General features: G+C 34.9%; 1 protein-coding gene and 1 pseudogene across 2 annotated transcripts in view; one reads left to right on the top strand and one right to left on the bottom strand.

Annotated features, from left to right (window-relative positions):
• Nucleotides 1-1661: 1661 nt before the first annotated feature.
• On the bottom strand, nt 1662-18642 carry LOC144958401 (sulfotransferase 6B1-like; annotated as a pseudogene). The gene is made up of 3 exons (XR_013642421.1): nt 16728-18642; nt 13682-14545; nt 1662-4295 (listed from the first exon to the last, which is right to left on the bottom strand). The product of XR_013642421.1 is annotated as a sulfotransferase 6B1-like (transcript).
• Nucleotides 9760-19616, top strand: part of LOC144958400 (sulfotransferase 6B1-like) — a 38942-nt gene continuing 29085 nt past the window's right edge. Inside the window, exon 1 of the mRNA XM_078890401.1 lies at nt 9760-10013. The gene's annotated coding sequence lies outside the window, so the exon portion shown is untranslated. The remainder of the gene's footprint in view (nt 10014-19616) is intronic.

Consider the following 19616-nt stretch of genomic DNA (forward strand, 5'->3'; position numbering starts at 1 on the left):
TGTTGTTGATGTTGTTGTTGTTGTTCTTGTTGTTATTTGTGTATGTTTGTTGTTATCGTTGTTGTTGTTGTTTGGATATGACAGACAATGCAAAAAATGGGGTTTCAACCTGGGATCGAAATAATATCTCTTATATTACATTTCCAAGGGAAACTACTAATTGCTATTCAGAAACATTCGAATTTTTATCGTTATGCCCCTTGAGAGAAATTACTTGTCACTTTTTGAAGGACATTTATATTTCGATGCATACATTTTTCTTGTAGTTCGTTCAGCGATGATGTGATTATATGAGGGATTCTTCCCCCTTAAAATAACCATTAACTTTAATAAATAACAACGTGAAATTGAATGTAAGCTTCAATTTACTTATAAAGACATATCAAATGGACGTTTCGGGTTTCCCCTTTATAAAAAAAACCCAGGATGAATGAAACTATAGATGAATGAAATAATGTGGTAGTGGCGTTGTTAAGATTAATAAACAAAACATTGATGGGCAAGAAAAAGTATGCTTCTTTGTAAGGAAGCACGAATGAAAATAGAACAATAGATATTTCGGATATTCTAAAAGGTGCGCAATTAATTAAGTGAAAAGAAGGGAGGCGGAGAGGAACTGTGCAATGCAGTTTAGAAAGTGAATATAAAAACGTGTAGACTATAGACGTCTAGTTGAAAAATAATTACAATGGAATAGGAAATAAATACAACAAATAAGGGATGTCGTTATATTCATAATCATTAGTCGCAGTATAGCAGCAGAAGCGATAGTAGTACTTATTATTTTTATTATTATTATTATTATTATTATTATTATTATTATTATTATTAGTAGTAGTAGTAGTAGTAGTAGTAGTAGTAGTAGTAGTAGTAGTAGTAGTAGTAGTAGTAGTAGTAGTTGGTGTTGTTGTAGTAGTAGTAGTAGTAGTTGGTGTTGTAGTAGTAGTAGTAGTAGTAGTAGTAGTAGTAGTAGTAGTAGTAGTAGTAGTAGTAGTAGTAGTAGTAGTAGTTAGTAGTAGTAGTAGTAGTAGTAGTAGTAGTAGTAGTAGTAGTAGCAGTAGTAGTAGTAGTATTAGTAGTAGTAGTAGTAGTAGTAGTAGTAGTAGTAGTAGTAGTAGTAGTAGTAGTAACCACTGATTACAATATTGATTTTTGATCACCGTTTTTAAACCAAATGTTACGAGTAAACAAAACTAAAGTTTTCAAAGGAGAAACCGCACATCATACAATGTATTAGGGCGAAGGCCATGCAAAATAGACTATTTTGTTTCACTTTAAAGGTGTTTTATTTCTATTATTCTAGGTTTAGGGCTTTATCGCTTGCACAATTTATGATGCGAATTTAGGTATTTCTTCTCTTGGCGGTCTAGTCATTCATGTAGATAGCAAATATGAATCACATTATTTTCATTCAAATTTCTTTTGTACATCATAATATTTGAACGAAATGTTTGCGATAGTTATAATCTATTAACACTGTCTTGAGCAGCTCGTTTAGCAAAAAGAATATGTACCTATAGCAAGAACTACCAGATTCTGTGTTTTATTGAAATAAGTCTATTTTTGTATAGGGAATGAGATTAGCGGAAGAGTAGCGTTCCTGGATTCGACGTCACCGGCGGAGAAGTTATTTGTAAACAAACCAACTACAAGCCAACCGCTCCAAATCCAAAATTTATTATTCATATTTCTTTACAAAAATGCATAGCATAATCAACGTAGATCTTTTCTTTAGTTTTCTCCATTATGAAATGTTAACAAAATATGATGTAGACTACAAATTAAAAATAAAAGATGTTTATAAATAATACAATACGATGAGACAACCCTTCCTAAACTAACTGAACTTCCCGCTAATGATTGGTACTATAGTCTTTTTTTTTTATTAATGGCGCGTGTTTTTCTGGTTTTTCTCAGCTGTCCCTCTATCAAAACTTGTAAAAATTTGCCTTAACTGAATCTAGATTTTGGACCGTATTGATGCCATATTAAAAAAAGTTTTCTTCTTTAAGACCTATAAAAAAAACTACTTTAAAACAGCTGACATATAATTAGAGATATTACACTGTAAAAAATGAAAACAAGTTACTCCCCACAAAGTATGAATGAATTCATCTTATCTATATCAAAAAAATATTGTGCTGACGCAGTGATTATGAGTTCACGTCATACTTCTTTCCAAATAACTATTCGCTTTGAGTGTTATAAACATACCACTTATGTAGTTTGTATTAAATTTTGAATTTATTATTTATCGCATAATATTATCTACATCATGTCGCAATTAACAAAGACTGATATGAAATCTCTTGCTTTAAATAATTTGAAATAGTGATTGTATACTCAATATTGTCAAATTAAGAAACACTTAATATAACTTTGACAATTTTTTGTCTATGCATGAATGTTTCACATGGCCTTTAAAGGTTTTAAAAACATATTAGGTTCTTAAACAACACGATACGGTACGGAATCTCTATCAGTTCCACTCTCGTAAAGCTGCGAAAAGAAGTCTGCTTGTATCTATCGATAAGTCATTAAAGAGGACGGCAATGGTTTTGGAATTTCACAATCAACAATTGAGAAGATCATTATCGAAATACAACAGAGAGATCACCAGTGTAGAACGACGTGGCAGGAAAAGGATCATAGATAACTTTGATATGGATATCATCCTAAGATGTATGGGTGAGCGTAAATATACATCCGAAAAAATATTGGACGTCTGATTATTCAAGCAGAAAAAGGACCATGGGTTCTGGACAGAGATCATTGTTATTCTTGCGGGTGGTGATGATACTGGATATTTAAAAGGATACCATGACATATTTTCTTCTCTGAATCATCTGGAATATTATTCTGGGGTCAGTGCAAAGGCGTTTTGAGACTGACTAGACCATTGAAGCACCCAGCTGTATTGTATTGGACAACGCTACCATTCATTGGCCCATGGTCACATTGAGGCTCCAATCAGAAAGTGCTACATATTCTATACTCCTTAGTAAAAAAAAAAAAGAAATGAACCAGAAACAGCTTTCAAAGCAGACTGTCAAATCAGACACGCGACTTCCCACATATCACTGACTGTGAGCGCAATCTAATCGAGGTCATTGGGCCTAGGTAGAGGGATAGATTGAGAGGAGGAAAACCAAATTTACCCTCACCGACGAGGCAATAAATGATAAAGAGTAGACTGAGAAAAGGCATGCCTCAACCTTCGCAAACTAGAAAAATTACATTTCATTGGATAGAGTAATGCTCGGAATCTTTCTGTAGTCGTTTCATTTCTCCTTTTCATCATCCTCGTCATCAGACTGTGCTGATTGATGTGTCCAAAATTTCTTGGTTGTTGTTGTTGTTATTGTTGTAGTTGTTGTTGTTGTTGTTGTTGTTGTTGTTGTTGTTGTTATTGTTGAACACATATTTGTTGAGACACTGTCTTATAATTGATGAATTTTTACTTTTGACCAGTCTACATAAATTTATGTAATCCTCTTTGGCATAATAAACACAAGCTATTTCTCAAACTTTTGCAATCAAGATTATATCGGAAGCGTGTTATGTTCACTTTCGTTTCTATTCACCAGTAATGTGTCTTGATAGTTATAAAATGTAGATGTCTGATAGTTAATAATTGCCATTCGTTGCTTCTTATTCAAATACTGCACGTAAATCGTTTAAGCTTCAATTAACCGAACACTCCAGTTTAACGAATTCCTGTAAAATGGATAAGCGGAAAATTCTTAATTTTAATAATGTAAATCATCTATGAGTTACGATCCTCACCTGTTATCGATTTTAATATAGCTGTGATAAACGAAATCATTTCCTATTGTTTTAAAATTAATGAAAAAAAGATGTTTTTATTAAGACAAATTGATTCAGAGGTTCATACAAATTTTTGCATCTATGCATTGGGGGGCAGCTGGGGAAAAGAAGAAAAACACGCACCACTTATTAAAAATCCAACAAAGGGGCGCTACTCTTAAATCTGTTTTGAAATCTCATTCCCTATAGGTTGGGTGTGAAGTTTTGGGGAAAATCCGGAAAATGGCCGGTAAGTAGAGAGTTAAAACTACAAACAAACAAAAAAGTGTCAATCTACTGTCTTTTGAATTTCTTTTCGAGCATCCGAGGTGTCATTCATTTCCAAATTATTCCGTATTGTCCCGTTTCTCACATTGCTGCTTCTTATACATGACAAAAACTTCCTCATTCCTCACTCTGCTGTCCCATAGTTTGCATCTCTGAAATCTGTTCCTCTGTCAACCAGTTCTTCCAGTCTCCCACAATCCCTGGTGATGAAATATATCATATGATATGAGAATATAGTAGAAAGAAAGAAATTGAAATTGAGCTTTGATATAGCGCAATATCCACTAAACGTGCTCAAAGCGTTTTAATAATAATAATAATAATAATAATAATAATAATAATAATAATAATAATAATAATAATAATAATAATAATAATAATAATAGTAATCTTTATTGTTCAAATAGGCAATTATTTTTAGGTTACAGCTTTTGTAATAGGGGAAAACAGTAATTAAAATAGTAGTAATAACGATGATAATAATACTGATAGTAATAATGATAATAATAATAAAATAATATAATAGTAATAATAATAATAATAATAATAATAATAATAATAATAATAATAATAATAATAATAATATAATAATAATAATAATAATAATAATAATAATAATAATAATAATAATAATAAAAGAAGAAGAAGAAGAAGAAGAAGAAGAAGAAGAAGAAGAAGAAGAAGAAGAAGAATGATAATAATAATCTCTCTCTCTCTCTCTCTCTCTCTCTCTCTCTCTCTCTCTCTCTCTCTCTCTCTCTCCCTTTGTCTATCCATCTATCTATCCTTTCTAATTCCAGTCACCATTGTTCAGTCAGTCATTTGATCTCTATTCGACATTTTGTTGATTTCTTTGATGGCTGTTGGGATGAATGTGTTCTTATGCCTAATGGTACGACATTTAGCTTCCCGGTACCGCAAGCCTGATTTCAGCAGTTCGAAGTTTGGACGAAGAGGGCGGTGACGTTGCTGTAAGGCGATATTACAATTTTTTCGGACAGAGACAACGATGTTAACGGCCAGGTACTCATTTTTAGCCCCGTCACAGAATCTGATAGAATTAATAATTAAGTAACAAAAAGGCTGTCTAGAAACAATATCAAAGAGATGAATGATGTCAATTACGTTCCATCTATACCTACACAACATAACTCCCATCACCATTGCCAGAGAATCAATCACTGCCATCACTAACATCATCATCACCATCACCTCAACCCCGTCGTGATCGTAATAAAAACTTAAGATTTATGCAGTGCAATTCCCCCTGATATCTGCGAAAATCGCTTCATAGGTTGATCCAAGCCCTCAGCAACATTTAATATGTAGAAACCGGACATGGCGCCTGTTGACTGTAAGGTGATATTCCAATGAAAAAAAATTCGACGAAAACAACGTTGTTAACTTCCAGCTACTCATTTACCCCTGGTTCGGTGAGAGAATGTGAATAAAGAGCCTTTTCCAAAAATTCAAATTTGTACCGCTCCGGTGGACTCAAAATAGGGACGTATGAGTCCAAAAGCGAGTGTCGTACCACAAGACCACACAACATATCATCATAGTGTCACAGATTCGTCACCATCAACAGCAGTCTATTTATTACCATCACGGACAGAGCGCCTCAACTATCATCACTTCATCATTACCGAAACAAGAACAACATCACTGCTATCACCGTCACTAATGCTAATGAGAGTTTTATATAGCGTTATATCCACTCAAAGTCTCAAAAGGAGTTTACAGTTTACAGGGGTTCCGAGACCAATAACAACACTTATCATGGGGGACGAGACATGATGCCTGTTAGGCGATATTACAATTTGTTTCAGACTGAACAACGCGGTTAAAGGTCTGGTTTTCATCTTATACCTGAGTACGGTGAGAGTGTGAGTTAAGTGCCTATTCCAAGGACTCACTATGCGCCGAGGGAGGCTCGAACCCAGGATTTTCCAATCCGAAAGCGAGTGCCATACCACAAGACCACATAGCCGCACATTCTTCTTTCTTATTTCACACTTATCTTTGTTCCCTCTGCCAGGTTTTCTCTCGCTCCTGCTCTGTCTATCCCTCTCTTTCATTGTCCCCTCTCTCTCTCTCTCTCTCTCTCTCTCTCTCTCTCTCTCTCACACACACACACACACACACACACACTATCTTTCTTTCTTTCTCTCTCATATTTGTCTTTTCCTTTAAAAAAAATGGAATGGGTCAGAGGAGGTGCAATGATATGGAGTATTTGACACCAAAGGAAATAGTTGGTATGAATAGACAAAGGGGAAAGAAATGGAAGAGAGAGTAAGTTAGATAGAAAGAGAAAGAGAGAGAGAGAGAGAGAGAGAGAGAGAGAGAGAGAGAGAGAGAGGGGGGGAGGGACAGACAATGGGAGAAAGAGAGAGGGTGACGGAATGAAAGAGTGAAAGATGAGGATAAGGAGATCAAGAGAGAGAAATACAAAGGAAAAGACAAGGGTGAGACAGGAAATTTGAGATCACAAAAGGGGGGGGGGGAGAGAAAGAAGCGAGAGAGAGAGAGAGAGAGAGAGAGAGAGAGAGAGAGAGAGAGAGAGAGAGAGAGGGCTGTCGAATAAGGAACGATGAAGAAAGAGAAAGGGACGATGACAGAAAGAAAGAGAGAGAGAGAGAGAGAGAGAGAGTGTGTTTGTATCTGTGTGTGTAAAATATGTAAAGTGAAATGTAGAGAAAATGAGAGAGGAACGCTGCCGTACTAATATAAATTCCCAAATGCGCTTAACCCAATTTTCATACTAAAATAGAAAATCCTATTTCCTGATATGAGGTCCATCTGGTACCCCTGACTTGCAAAGAGAAAAATACTAGAAAGTCCTATTTTCTGATTTGGGGTCCATTTGACCCCCATGACTTGCAAAAAGTAAAATACTAGAAAGTCCTATTTTCTTATTCAAAGACCCCCGTGATTTTACTCGTACTATGGAAAATTCAGTTAATATAATATTTTGTCATTAAATGTATATAGGTTTGCATCATTTTGTTGTTTTTTGGTGTGACATCATGCATCTATAATAATAATAATAATAATAATAAATAAATAATAATAATAATAATAATAATATAATAATAATAATAATAATAATATATAATAATAATAATAATAATATGATGATAAAATAATAATAATTAATAATAATAATAATAATAATAATAATAATAATAATAATAATAATAATAATAATAATAATAATAATAATAATAATAATAATAATAATTTAATAATAATAATAATAATAATAATAATAATAAATAAATATAATAATAATACTTTATTGCATCCCAAAAAGGAATTTTTTTGTACAGACGTGTTATAATTTACACATTAAGATACAAATACAATGGAAATAGGATGTATATATAAAAAAGGAACAGCTCCATAACCAGAGCTGCGCTTTATAATCTGAATAATTTCAACACTGTAAAATAGTTAAAACTGTCACTATAAATTGAAAATTGAAAAGATTGCAAAACAAATAAATTAATAAATTAATATTTACATTTTTTGAAAGTAAAAATGCGAAATAATTATATAAAATGATTATTGCTTGTTGTTATAAAGCCTAATACTGGACGGCAGACAAGAGTTTCGGTGTATCTCTGTTTTCGTTGAAATAGAGAAAGGGCGACCACTTCTTTCTGACATAATAACTGGTCATTTAATATTTTAGTTATTTTATTTATACAAAATTTCTCGTATAAGAGATCTACATCGTCCACATAATTTATATAGCGTTTAATGGATTTTTTAATATTTGAATTTATTTTGTTCCTTTCCACTGCTAAGCAATTGCCTCCCCAAGCTGTTATACAAAATGACAAAATACTTTCGATTACTGCTCTATAAATATAATGTGCAGAGGGTTTTATCTATTCTAAACTGAGAGAGTTTTGATAAAAAAATATGTACGTCTGCACATCTTATGCCTAATTATTTTCAAGTTTTCATCCCACTTGAGCCTGTCATCAATTGTTACACCAAGGTATTTGTAGTGAGGAACTCGCTGGACGAATTGGTCCTTTAATTTTAACGGTTCTATCGGTTCCTTCACTCTCCTAAAGTCAATCACTAGCTCCTTTGTCTTGCTTATGTTAAGCTCTAGGTGGTGGGCATCACACCAAGACACAAATCTATCAATTTCTTGCCTATAAGCCACTTCGCTGCCATTTGTTATGAGGCCTTGAAGAGCGGTGTCATCTGCAAACTTTATTAAAGGGACACTCAGGTTTTGACTTCTACAGTCATTCGTGTATATTGTGAATAATACAGGGGACAATACACAACCTTGAGGAGCACCAATATTTGTAGTTATACAGGAAGATATGTTTTCTCCTAATTGAACATATTGTGCTCTATCCGTAAGAAATCCGAGCACCCAAGCAATTATATACTTGTTTAAATTCAGACTAGTCAATTTTTGAACAACCAACTGAGGTTGCATTGTATTGAACGCTGAAGAAAAATCTGCAAAAAGCAATCTGCAATAGCTCTTAGCGTGATCCAGATGCCTGTAGATGTTGTTTGTAAACAGCAAAATGGCATCCTCTACGCCACGTCCTGGTTTGTAAGCAAATTGATGACTATCACTCAATGGCATAAACTGGTTCCTAATTTTAACAAGTTTTTCTAAAGATTTCATGACTATTGAAGTCAGTGCAACAGGTCTGAGATCGTTCATTCAAGTTTTTCTTTTTTTGGAACAGGAATAATTTTTGAAGTTTTCCAAATTTCAGGGATCGAAACGCATTGGAGGGGCCAGTTAAAAATATGTGTATAAATGGGGGATAGCTGATGGGCACATTCTTTTAATAATTTTCCTTTCAATCCATCCAGCCCAGCAGCCTTCCTCTCGTTTAGTTTCGAAAATACGAATCACGTTTCTTCTTCACTGACCTCAATAGTTATTTCATCTTCCAAAGCCCTGTCTAATTTATGTTTTTCATTTTCAATATCAAATTTGTTTGCTGTGTCGAAACGTGAATAAATACTCACTCACACAGTCCTTCAGATCATCCACACTATCACGTGATTCGATAAAAACATTCCAGTCAGTGCATTCAAAACAACCACGCAACTCCTCACACACACTTTCGTTCATGACCTGAACACACTTCACTACTGGCTTACAACGTTTGATGACAGGGCGATATATAGGTAATAATAATAATAACATATTGTGGTCCGATGAACCGAGTGGAGCTCTTGGAAAACATTTATAGGACTTGTCAACATTACAGAAAAATAGGTCGAGGGTCGATTTGTCACGAGTAAAGCACTGAACAAATTGTGAAAGTCCAGGAATTATTATATTATTGCAATGATTAAAATCGCCAGTCACAAGAAAAACACAGTCAGGCGATTTGCTTTTTCATTTTCTACATGAATTATTAGAGTTTCCATGGCAACATTTGCATCAGCAATGGGGGGAATGTAAACTGTCGTGATGTTGACTTAAGAAAATTCTCTAGGTAAGTAATATGGCCGTGCACCCACTGTCAAAAGTTCAATGTTGTTGTTCGAAATTGACGAGATATTATTTATATTGTTGGGTGACACCAATTATTGTTTATGTATACGCACACACCACCGCCCAGTTTTTTTGTTTGAACTGTCTCTATCGGTCCCGTGTAGAGAATAGTTGTCGATTTCGACGACAGATGATGGTGTGTTGGGTGTCAACCAGGACTCTGTTATACATATAATAGAGGCTTGTCTATAATCGCAGCAATTTATTTAGTGATATAGTCGTGTCAATATGATCCACAACTTACTGGTAGATGCCATCTACATTAATTGACTTAGGCAATTCTGTTTCCTGTTTGCTGTTCTTTATCATAAGCACGAGTTTCAGTTACATACTTTTTCATCAACTCTAATCACGAAACATTCAAGTAAGTATTAGCTATATACTTTCTTTCATTAGAAGTGTGACGAATGAAAATGATTCTTATTTTTATCCTATGTAACAAAAATGAATTGATAGTATCATTAATTTTATGATTGTAGTACCAGCTAGAATGAATCGCCAAATATGAAATGATGAAACAATAATGGATGAATGAAAGTGCTAATATTCAATTTAATGTTTCTTACAATACTTGCCTTACTTTCGTGTCTTGCTTATCTTTTCATATTGTGAGAACCCTACCTTCCCACATCTATTTGTTTGTAACTTATTATATGACAAGTGATTTATTTCTCGTACCGTTTTTCAATCTCTGGGTGAACTAAATTAGCTTGAATGTCAACGTTATGTTTCAGTCATATTGTAATGAATTTGCTACCTAAATGGTTTGTATGTTGTTTTTAAAAAATATTTCAGCCACCCGTTGTGTGGTTTAAATTATGTTGCATTGGACCTAATATAAATTATTATTATTATTATTATTATTATTATTATTATTATTATTATTATTATTTTATTATTATTATTATTATTATTATTATTATTATTATTATTATTATTATTATTTATTATTATTATTATTATTTAAAAAATTGTGAAATGAAATGAAAGAAAGAGCTTCCTCTGTTGAAATATTTAGTATTTTTCTCTAGGCTAGGGCTATTGGACAGTGCTGATCAAAAGGTGCCAGCGTCTGTTGGTTAGTACTAAATAAGAGGTGCCACCGGCAATTGATCAGTAGGTACCACAGATTACACAGGTAGGTACTGACGAACACAAGGCCTGTTCGTCAGTGCTGACAAAGACCTTTTCGAACTTATCCGTCACTACTGGATTAGTCCATGAGTAATAAAATTGTATAAAAAAATCCCAGGCCAACTTATCCCATGACCGTCAGTTACACTTAGACAAATTTAATTTAAAACGCGTGGGGAAACAGAATGACTCTCGTTCTTTTATGCCGCCATAAGATTCTTGTTATTTTATGTTGTCCATTCTATTTATATATAAGTTTGTTGATTTTTAAAATTTGTTTTTTTTTTTCTTTTATTTTCTTTTTTAGTCTTTTGCTTGTTTTGTTTCGTTTGTTTTTGTTTGCGCATTCAGCCCACGCCAGCTTGCTGCTGGTTTTAGTTCTAAATTCATAATCAAAAGCGTGACGACCCAAGAAAGAGCAGATTTATTATTTTATGACATTATTGTACATTATTGTAACACTGGTATTGGCATTTCTCGACGATTTACCAGAATCATCTATTTGGAATGAATAGAATTATTATAAAAGAATCCGTGAAGACTGAAGATTATGAATCTCTACATAAGAGTTAGGGAACAAAATGACAATCTTTTAAGCGTAAGAAAAACAACCGGTTTGAAAGACATGAAATTTGTTTCTTATTTCCTCTCAACAGGGTCATGTTGGGCTGATTGAAAATGTTCAAAATTGATTTTATGCACAAAATCTATAAAACTTGTGTCGAGTTTTTGCGTCTTTATTAAAGAAAATGATTAATATTTGTTCAACTGACAATACTGTATGACGTTTTGAGTTTTTGTGCTTTATTAAAGAGAAAGATTTAACTTTGTTAAACTGACAAAACTGTGGTACGTGTTGAGGTTTTGTGTTTTATTAAAGAGAATGATCAAAATCTGTTAAAACTGACAAAATCTACAATTTCACATGTAATAACCAATCGTTTTTCCGTTAAATCTTTTTTGCTTATTTGGTTTACTCAGATATGATACCCTTTGGAAGTTATAGGTCACATATGTTGTGAAAAGAGTTCCCAGCATGTCGATGGTTCCTGTCTGGATAGGATAAAATCTCGTATAGTTTGGAGGGCAGAACGACTTGGAAATGTTATGAATTGAGCTCCGCGAAAATGGATGGTTATGGTTTGGAGACGATATAATAATAATGATAATAATACCACGCACAGTTTGGAGGTCATGGCGACCTACACATCGCTCGAACTTCCTGGTTTATACACGTCTTCATTCTTCATTAACCAGTACCAAATATTTTCGACAAATGGAAGCGACAGACAGACTTTTAGTTTACTATATTTTGGGGCAATTGAAGTTAGGATTGAATTAATTGACTTTGTCATGGAAACAAAATTGCTAGAGATTTTGATCTGGATAAATTAGAATCAAAGCGTTTGTAACAGATAAACTGTTTGTTAAGAGTTACGGTTCTTGAATCAAGTTCTAAAATCCATACGGGTCAATAAGCTGGGGTTGATCCTAGATTCTATGATGTGAGATGAACTAGTAACAATCATTATTCTTCACTGTTACCCACTGACTAAGACACACGTTGTGATAAAAGGCACTTAATGCAAGATAATAAACGTACAAGGTTACACATAGTTGTGTGTGTTGGTCCGTTATATTTCCGGATGGCAATGTTGTGAGCTTCTTAGCCAATCGCTCAGCATCTATTCCCGTCACCTACATTTAATATCATCATTCGATCTCTTCATCCTCATAATAGGAAACACATGTGTGATGTCAAAAACTGGTTCCGATCTCAATGTAAGTGTAAAACCACTCTTCCAGAGGACTGGATACCTTGTGGAATTGATCTTCTGGTTTCTAGTCTAAATAAATGCTGGTCGTATATCAAAGGTCCTCTTTCCTTGCTCTTTTACGTCCCATAATCTTAAGAATCTGCCAACGGTATACACCCTGCTACTAACTGAAACTAATAAAGTTATGCACCTTATGATTCAATATGTAACCTTGTCATTATAAGTCCTCCAAAGGACTAGTCAAATCCCAGGAGTTTGGAACCGGAAAAGTAGAAGATGTGACGTCACCATTTCTCTGCCCTATTACTGCTACACCACCAATATATATTGCAACCACATATTATCACTACCATACGATAGGTGGATATTCATTTAGCACAGGGACCAACTCCCCCTCTCCTTCCAGTTCCAGTGCATCCTAAATCTAGACATAGAGTTCTCATAGGCCAGTTTAAATCTTTCGGCGCCAGAATAACAATTGATAAAAGATGATAGATGTCGAGTGGATTTTAACATGAGAGGACTAACAAGTTGATAGCAGAGCTTAAAAAGGACAACAAAGGGGATAGAATAAACAACAAGAATGAACCCCCCCCCCCCCCTTATCACCCTAAAATACAACCATAAATAAACCTCAAGTCCCTAGTCCAAGACTTCGAGGAATCGCGGATCAAATGTGCATAGGTCTCATACTCGTCCCTGGCATGGGAAAGCCACCAACAACTGCAAGCGCCCGTGGGTCAGTACTGACCAATATCACTCCGTTTTCTCTATAAAGTCATGAGGGACAAATGACCCCCAAATCAGGAAATCGTACTTTATGTATTATTCTCTTTGAAAGTCACGGGGACCATTTGGCCCCCAGATCGGAAAATCTCAAATTCCAGATGAGCATACTCAGTGTGAGTAAACTATGCACGTGACAAGCATGAAATTTGGCATGGACATGGACCTCATAATTTTAGTAAAAGTTACCATATTTCATGTCTCTGCATCAAAAATTGACTGTTTTATGAATAAAAATCATACCACTGGGGTCTTTTTGGCCAACAAGAATGAAAATAGGGTTTAATAAAGTACATTCGATTATTTAAAAATTCACACCACTGTTGCTGATTACCTTTTCGATACATGTGCGAGAGGTAGATGTCATTTTTAAAAGCATTTTTCATATTCTTAAATTGTGTTTGTCGAGCTATTTCCTCCATAAATGTATCCGTTACGTCAACGTCCAAGAACCTAGCCAATTTCTGGATCATTTCCACGGGGTTGTTTTTCAACTCTTCATATTTTGCTACAAAAATAGGATTGGGGGTTGTTGTTGACGTCATAGCATTCCTCCAACTATTTGCGCTATCATAATAACATCCGTAACCTACTTCACCTTTCATGAACAGTTTGAAGAAGTTGTTAAAATTTCCATCATATCTGTAAAAGTCCTTATCATTTAAGTGGTGATTGTAGTAACTGACAACAGTGTCTTTTGGGCACCTAGTGGTGAGGACTATTTTAATGTTATGGTCTCTAATTCCCTTGGGCAACTCATTATAAGTAAAATGAGTGTTTAGAACTCTCGGAGACGGAATGGAATCCAAAACGATCTCAGGTAAAAATTCTATGAAACCCTCGAAGTCTTTACCATATTATGACATGGAAGAGGTTTTCATCAAAAGCATTCGCACAATTTCAAATATCCAATGACATCCAGATTTAGGGTAACCACAGATAAAGACATCATCGTGTCTTATTTTAAGTGTCTTTATTTTAGAGATACTTTGTACGCCAAATGGGGGATAAAGCTTTCCATCGAATTTGGTGGCATAAAGTGTCGAGCCATCATTGTCCACCACAATCTGGTTGGTGTTGGACGGGTGTGCAGCACACCAAGATTGGTACACTCTAACCAGTGGCAGTAGATACCATACGACGCCAGACTTGACGATGATGTTGTACACAAGGTCTTTGATGTACTCCATGCTATGTCCTGGTAAATGGTGAGAGAGAGGGAGAAAAAAGAAAGAAACGAGATACGAGTTTATTTCATTGCACACGTACACGTCAGTAATTGAATGATTTGGACATATTGTAAATTGGTTTAGGGAAGAAGGAAATGTAGATGTGCGGCTATGTGGTCTAGTGGTATGACACTCGCTTTCGGATCGGAAGGTCCTGGGTTCGAGCCTCGCGCTCGGCGCATGGTCGAGTCCTTGGAAAAGGCTCTTTATTCACATTCTCTCACCGTACTCAGGTGTAAAATGAGTACCTGGCCGTTAACAGCGTTGTCTTTCTCCGAAAAATTGTAATATCGCCTAACAGGCGTCATGTCCCGTCCTACATGTTAAAAGTTGCTGATGACCAGGGACCCACTGTAAAGCGCTTTGAGCACACTTGGTGGATATTGCGCTATATAAAGCTCAATTAGATGTCAGTAATTGAATGATTTGGACATATTGTATATCGGTTTAGGGAAGAAGGAAATGTAGATGTGTATATAGGAGCTGTACTAAAATCTCGTGTGCCTTGATGTTCAGCATTTAATTACTTATTGATTCAAGATCGAAATACAATATTGTTATTACACGAACTCTTTATTTGTGACCCTTCGCCTTAAAACGGTGTTAAGTCGGGTTGGTTCAGATGATGAAAATTGAATTTATAGCCAGAAATATCAGACTCTAGTTGAGATTGTATGTTTTATTGAGGAAAATGGGTACCATATTTTATGGTGCTAATGCCAACAATATATATTTGTGACCAGTTTAACAATTAAATTCGTCTTTTAAGCATATGGGTCGTTCTGACATAATACCGTATTGAGAGGACGGGTCACAATAGACACAATAGAGAAACAAGCAGGGACAGCCGAGATTGGACTCCCCGTTCATGCAATCGTCATTATGGATACAGACACGAGGGTACAATGGTTTTCTCTTGAAAAAAAGCAGTATATTATTATCCATTTTCATTACAAAGCAGATTATATTTGACATGTCAAGACATAACAATCCATATTGTTTTAGACTCACAACATCCATCAAAGCAAATGGTACGATTTGTCACATATCGTCTCAAACGAATTATTGTCTTGTTGATCCATATACCAAAAAATGATTTTAAGTTAAAATATAATAATACTTTTAAACAAACGATATGAATTTTCCTCTGTAATGTTAACTTTGCCCAAGTCTAGAGAATTTTTAAAAAATACATTGAATTTTTACAAAGAAAGAAAGAAACATACAACAACAACAACAACACCACCAACAACAACAAAACAACCCAAAAATCAGCCTGCCTTCACTAGGGATTCAACTGCTGTGCTAACTGGTAATCAGAGGATCTCAGGATTGATCCTCATTTGAGGAAGGTGGGTGTTTTGGGGGGTTTATATTTTGTTTATTTTTTGGGGTTTTGTTGTTTTTTTTTTGTTTTGTTTTGTTTTGTTTTGTTTTTTTTGCTTTATCATGCAGTGTTTCATACACACTTTGTCAGATCTTTGTCTCACACCAGTGTCGACACCCTATTTGGTCACTTCTATATAGCACGGGTTTGAGCACGACTCATTAACAGTGAAGTGGATTTCTAAAGCCATGCCAGTTTGCAGGGTTGCCATAATGAATGTCACATCTCCATGCATTTCGGTTCAGCGCATCATCTTCCTCCAGGCCCAGTTCTTTCATATCATCCTTTACCTTATCCCACCATCAAATCTTTGGGCGTCCCTTTTTCCTCTTTCCGACTCTTTGTAAGTCCCAGATTCATACATGTCCCAAAACCAAACGCTTCAGAGTGTGTACGAGAAAACCTTTTCGTGTGTTTATTTGATTCTATTTTTCACGGCGAGTTGAATATATAATGATCAAAATGTAAGTTAAGATAAGATAAGATAAGATTTACCTTATTGAAATTATCATAATTTTACACATCATTCATCGTTATATTACTACAGACTTATACACTGTCATGAACTAATTCGAAGCTAATTCAAAACAAAATAAACATCAAATATAATAAAATATTCATACAATAAACAGCAGTTACAAGCAATGTTATAAAAATCGGACATGAAAGCAGAATAGAGTTGTAATAATGGATTTGTAATGTAAATAGAATTTTGAAAATAGATTGGGATATCTTGATCTTCACATAAAAACCGACATGCATACCTGTCATAAACGAAGCTAACGTGTAAGAATTTGGTTCCTTTTCCAAGTTGTAACCAAGTAGTCTACCACGATTTGTCACACAATCATTTAGTTTGCACCACTATAATAAATCGATTCTGTAAACGATATTGATCTATAATATCACTTGTGTACAATTTTGATTTTCATGATAAGCAGCTGTGTTGAATTTGTCATTTACATAAGTCAGTAAAATATACAAAATAGCTTTTTAAGCTTTTGTTTCTCTCTCGTTCGGATTTGTTGCATGCCACTTTACCCATGCCCCAAAACTGTACATGCTCGCCCCAAACTCGACCTGTTTATCCATCCAAAAGATCAGATTAATTTCAAAATGTCAGCATTTATACAACACGTATCCACTAAATGTGATTCTATAAACAAGGGGCTCAAAATTAATAGTAATACCATTTCAGTACGTGTCAATGACCATTACTATCATGCCTTTTGTGATATATTAATCTATCATTTGCTAAAGGGGAAACCCGAAACGTCAACACCAGTCATACTTTTAAACATAAACTGAATCTGCAATTTATACCACATAATTGTTATATATTTTTTTGAAAATGTATTAGAAGTAAGCTTCGAAATAACGCTTGCTGAGAATTGTAAGATTCAGTCATAGTCGATAAGTATAATATCTGCTCTCTCAATCCATGTTGTTAATAATTGTTTTCATTGGGCCAGAGTTTTGAGGCTGTCAAGATCTTGTTGTGACTTTAGTACGGAGGGCACTGCAGTATTTCTTATTTATTAGGTATTTATTAGGTTGTATAAATTTACGGACTGTCTATCTGTGTACGGGTTTGGAGCATGAGCGTGCTTATTTGAGGCGAAGGTGTTCGGGAATCTTTTTTTTTTATCGTTATTTTAGCAAGGTAAACCGACAATACCCCACAAGTATTTACATCTGCGTATGTCTTTTTTACGAAACCCGCCGAAAACCAGTCCCAGGTTCATTTCCCAATGGTGTACACTTCCCTGAGTCCCAGGTTCACTCCCCACTGCTACCTACTTCCCATAACTTTGTCGGGTTTCGTCGGGTTTCGTCGGGTTTCGTAAAAAAGACACACCGTTTACATCAAACCAATCAAAAGATGTCAAATAATCGAGTCTCTCACGCGCGTGTTGTTGTTTTCAGGTCAACGTATTTGGGTAACATTGAAGCAAGAAATTTGGTTATCATATTAAGAAATAGTACAAATTGTAATACGCTTCAACAGTCGTGACGTCACATCCCCCGTACTGACGCAGAGTAACTTAGTAACTGGCTCTAAACTAACGGAACAATGGCGGACGTCCTTATGAAATAGTTCTCCGACGAACATAAAAGTCTATCCAGAAAAAAAAAAAAAACATTATAAATTTGATCATGTTTTGAATTTTATACATTCTGATCACATGACATGTGAAAAAGTTCTAGCCAGCATGAAGAATAAAAAGTACCGATTTCCTTTGTTTAGAACCAAGCTGCTCGTTGCTTGGCGGACGTGGCATCAGACTATTGAACCCTATTTGCAATATATGCATACGTTACATAAATCATAGAATCATCACTATCCACTCGGATACAAATACAATTGCTTTTTTAATTGAGATTTTTATATAGCGCAATATCCACTAAAAGTGCTCAAAACGCTTTACAAAAGGTCCCTAACCAACAGCAACATGTAGAACGAGACATGACGCCTTTTAGGCGATGTTACATTTTTTTTCCGACAGAGACAACACTGTTAACGGCCAGGTACTCATTTTACACATGAGTACGGTGAAAGAATGTTAGTAAAGAGCCTTTTCCAAACACTCAACTATGCGCCGAGCGAGGCTCGAAACCAGGACCTTCCGATCCGAAAGCGAGTGTCATACCACATAGCCGCAAATACTAATACTACTAATGATAATATATGCATATATATATATATATATATATATATATATATATATATATATATATATATATATATATATATATATATATCAGAACAATAATAATGAAATTGCAATACATTAATTTATAAAAAAATAATACACACATAATCCAGTTTTAGAATTCCGGTTAATCCACAAACTGTTTTACCACCACCACCACGTCTGATGATTATACTAGAGTTTATCACCCTTAATACCTACCCCTCACTGACAGAATAATAATAGGTTGTTATTGCAAAGAAAATATCTGGTGAAAAACGATTTCCCGTCCAAGCCCGAGGTGTGATGAGCTAGTGTCGCAATCTTGCTCTCTGTTTTGTTATCCCTTGTCGGTGACCATAATTGTATGTTACAAAAATGACATAATCAGTCGGATGGTGAAAAGGTTTTAACTGAGATATTGCCAAGTTTTGTAAGAAGGTCAATTTTTATTCAAAGCGAGTTTTTGTCATAAGTGATGAAATCAACATTTGTTGTACATCTTCTGGAAATATCAAAGCTTAATTTCACTTCTAAATGCTTTTTCACAGCTAGTCAGGTTGAAAAAGTATGAAATTTGAGAAAAGTTGATGGATACCTTTCCCATACATCCGACCATAACTTCATGACACTTCACCTGGTTTACTTCAAATAAAGATTAAAATCCTAAAATGTCACCTGATTACGTCATGCACTGACACATATAATTGCTCAAGTCTGACATGTAAGCTAACCCAGGTCGGGTAGGTTCTCCAAAGTTCAATGCAACTGTCCCCTTGTGGTGTAGTCGTGTCGTGTCCTATCACTATACTATCAAGGTATATATTGTACAATATCGTATATTATTCTTCCAAAACAAGAGACACAAAACAATTGGATTCAATAGTCTGATGTCACGTCGCCCAGAAACGGCGAGCAGCGTGGTTCTAAACAAAGAAAATCGGTACTTTGTATTCGTCA

The sequence above is a fragment of the Berghia stephanieae genome, chromosome 12 (assembly GCF_034508935.2).
Source record: "Berghia stephanieae isolate SIO BIC M18660-M18661 chromosome 12, UCSD_Bste_1.3, whole genome shotgun sequence".
Taxonomy (NCBI): Eukaryota; Metazoa; Mollusca; class Gastropoda; order Nudibranchia; family Aeolidiidae; genus Berghia; species Berghia stephanieae.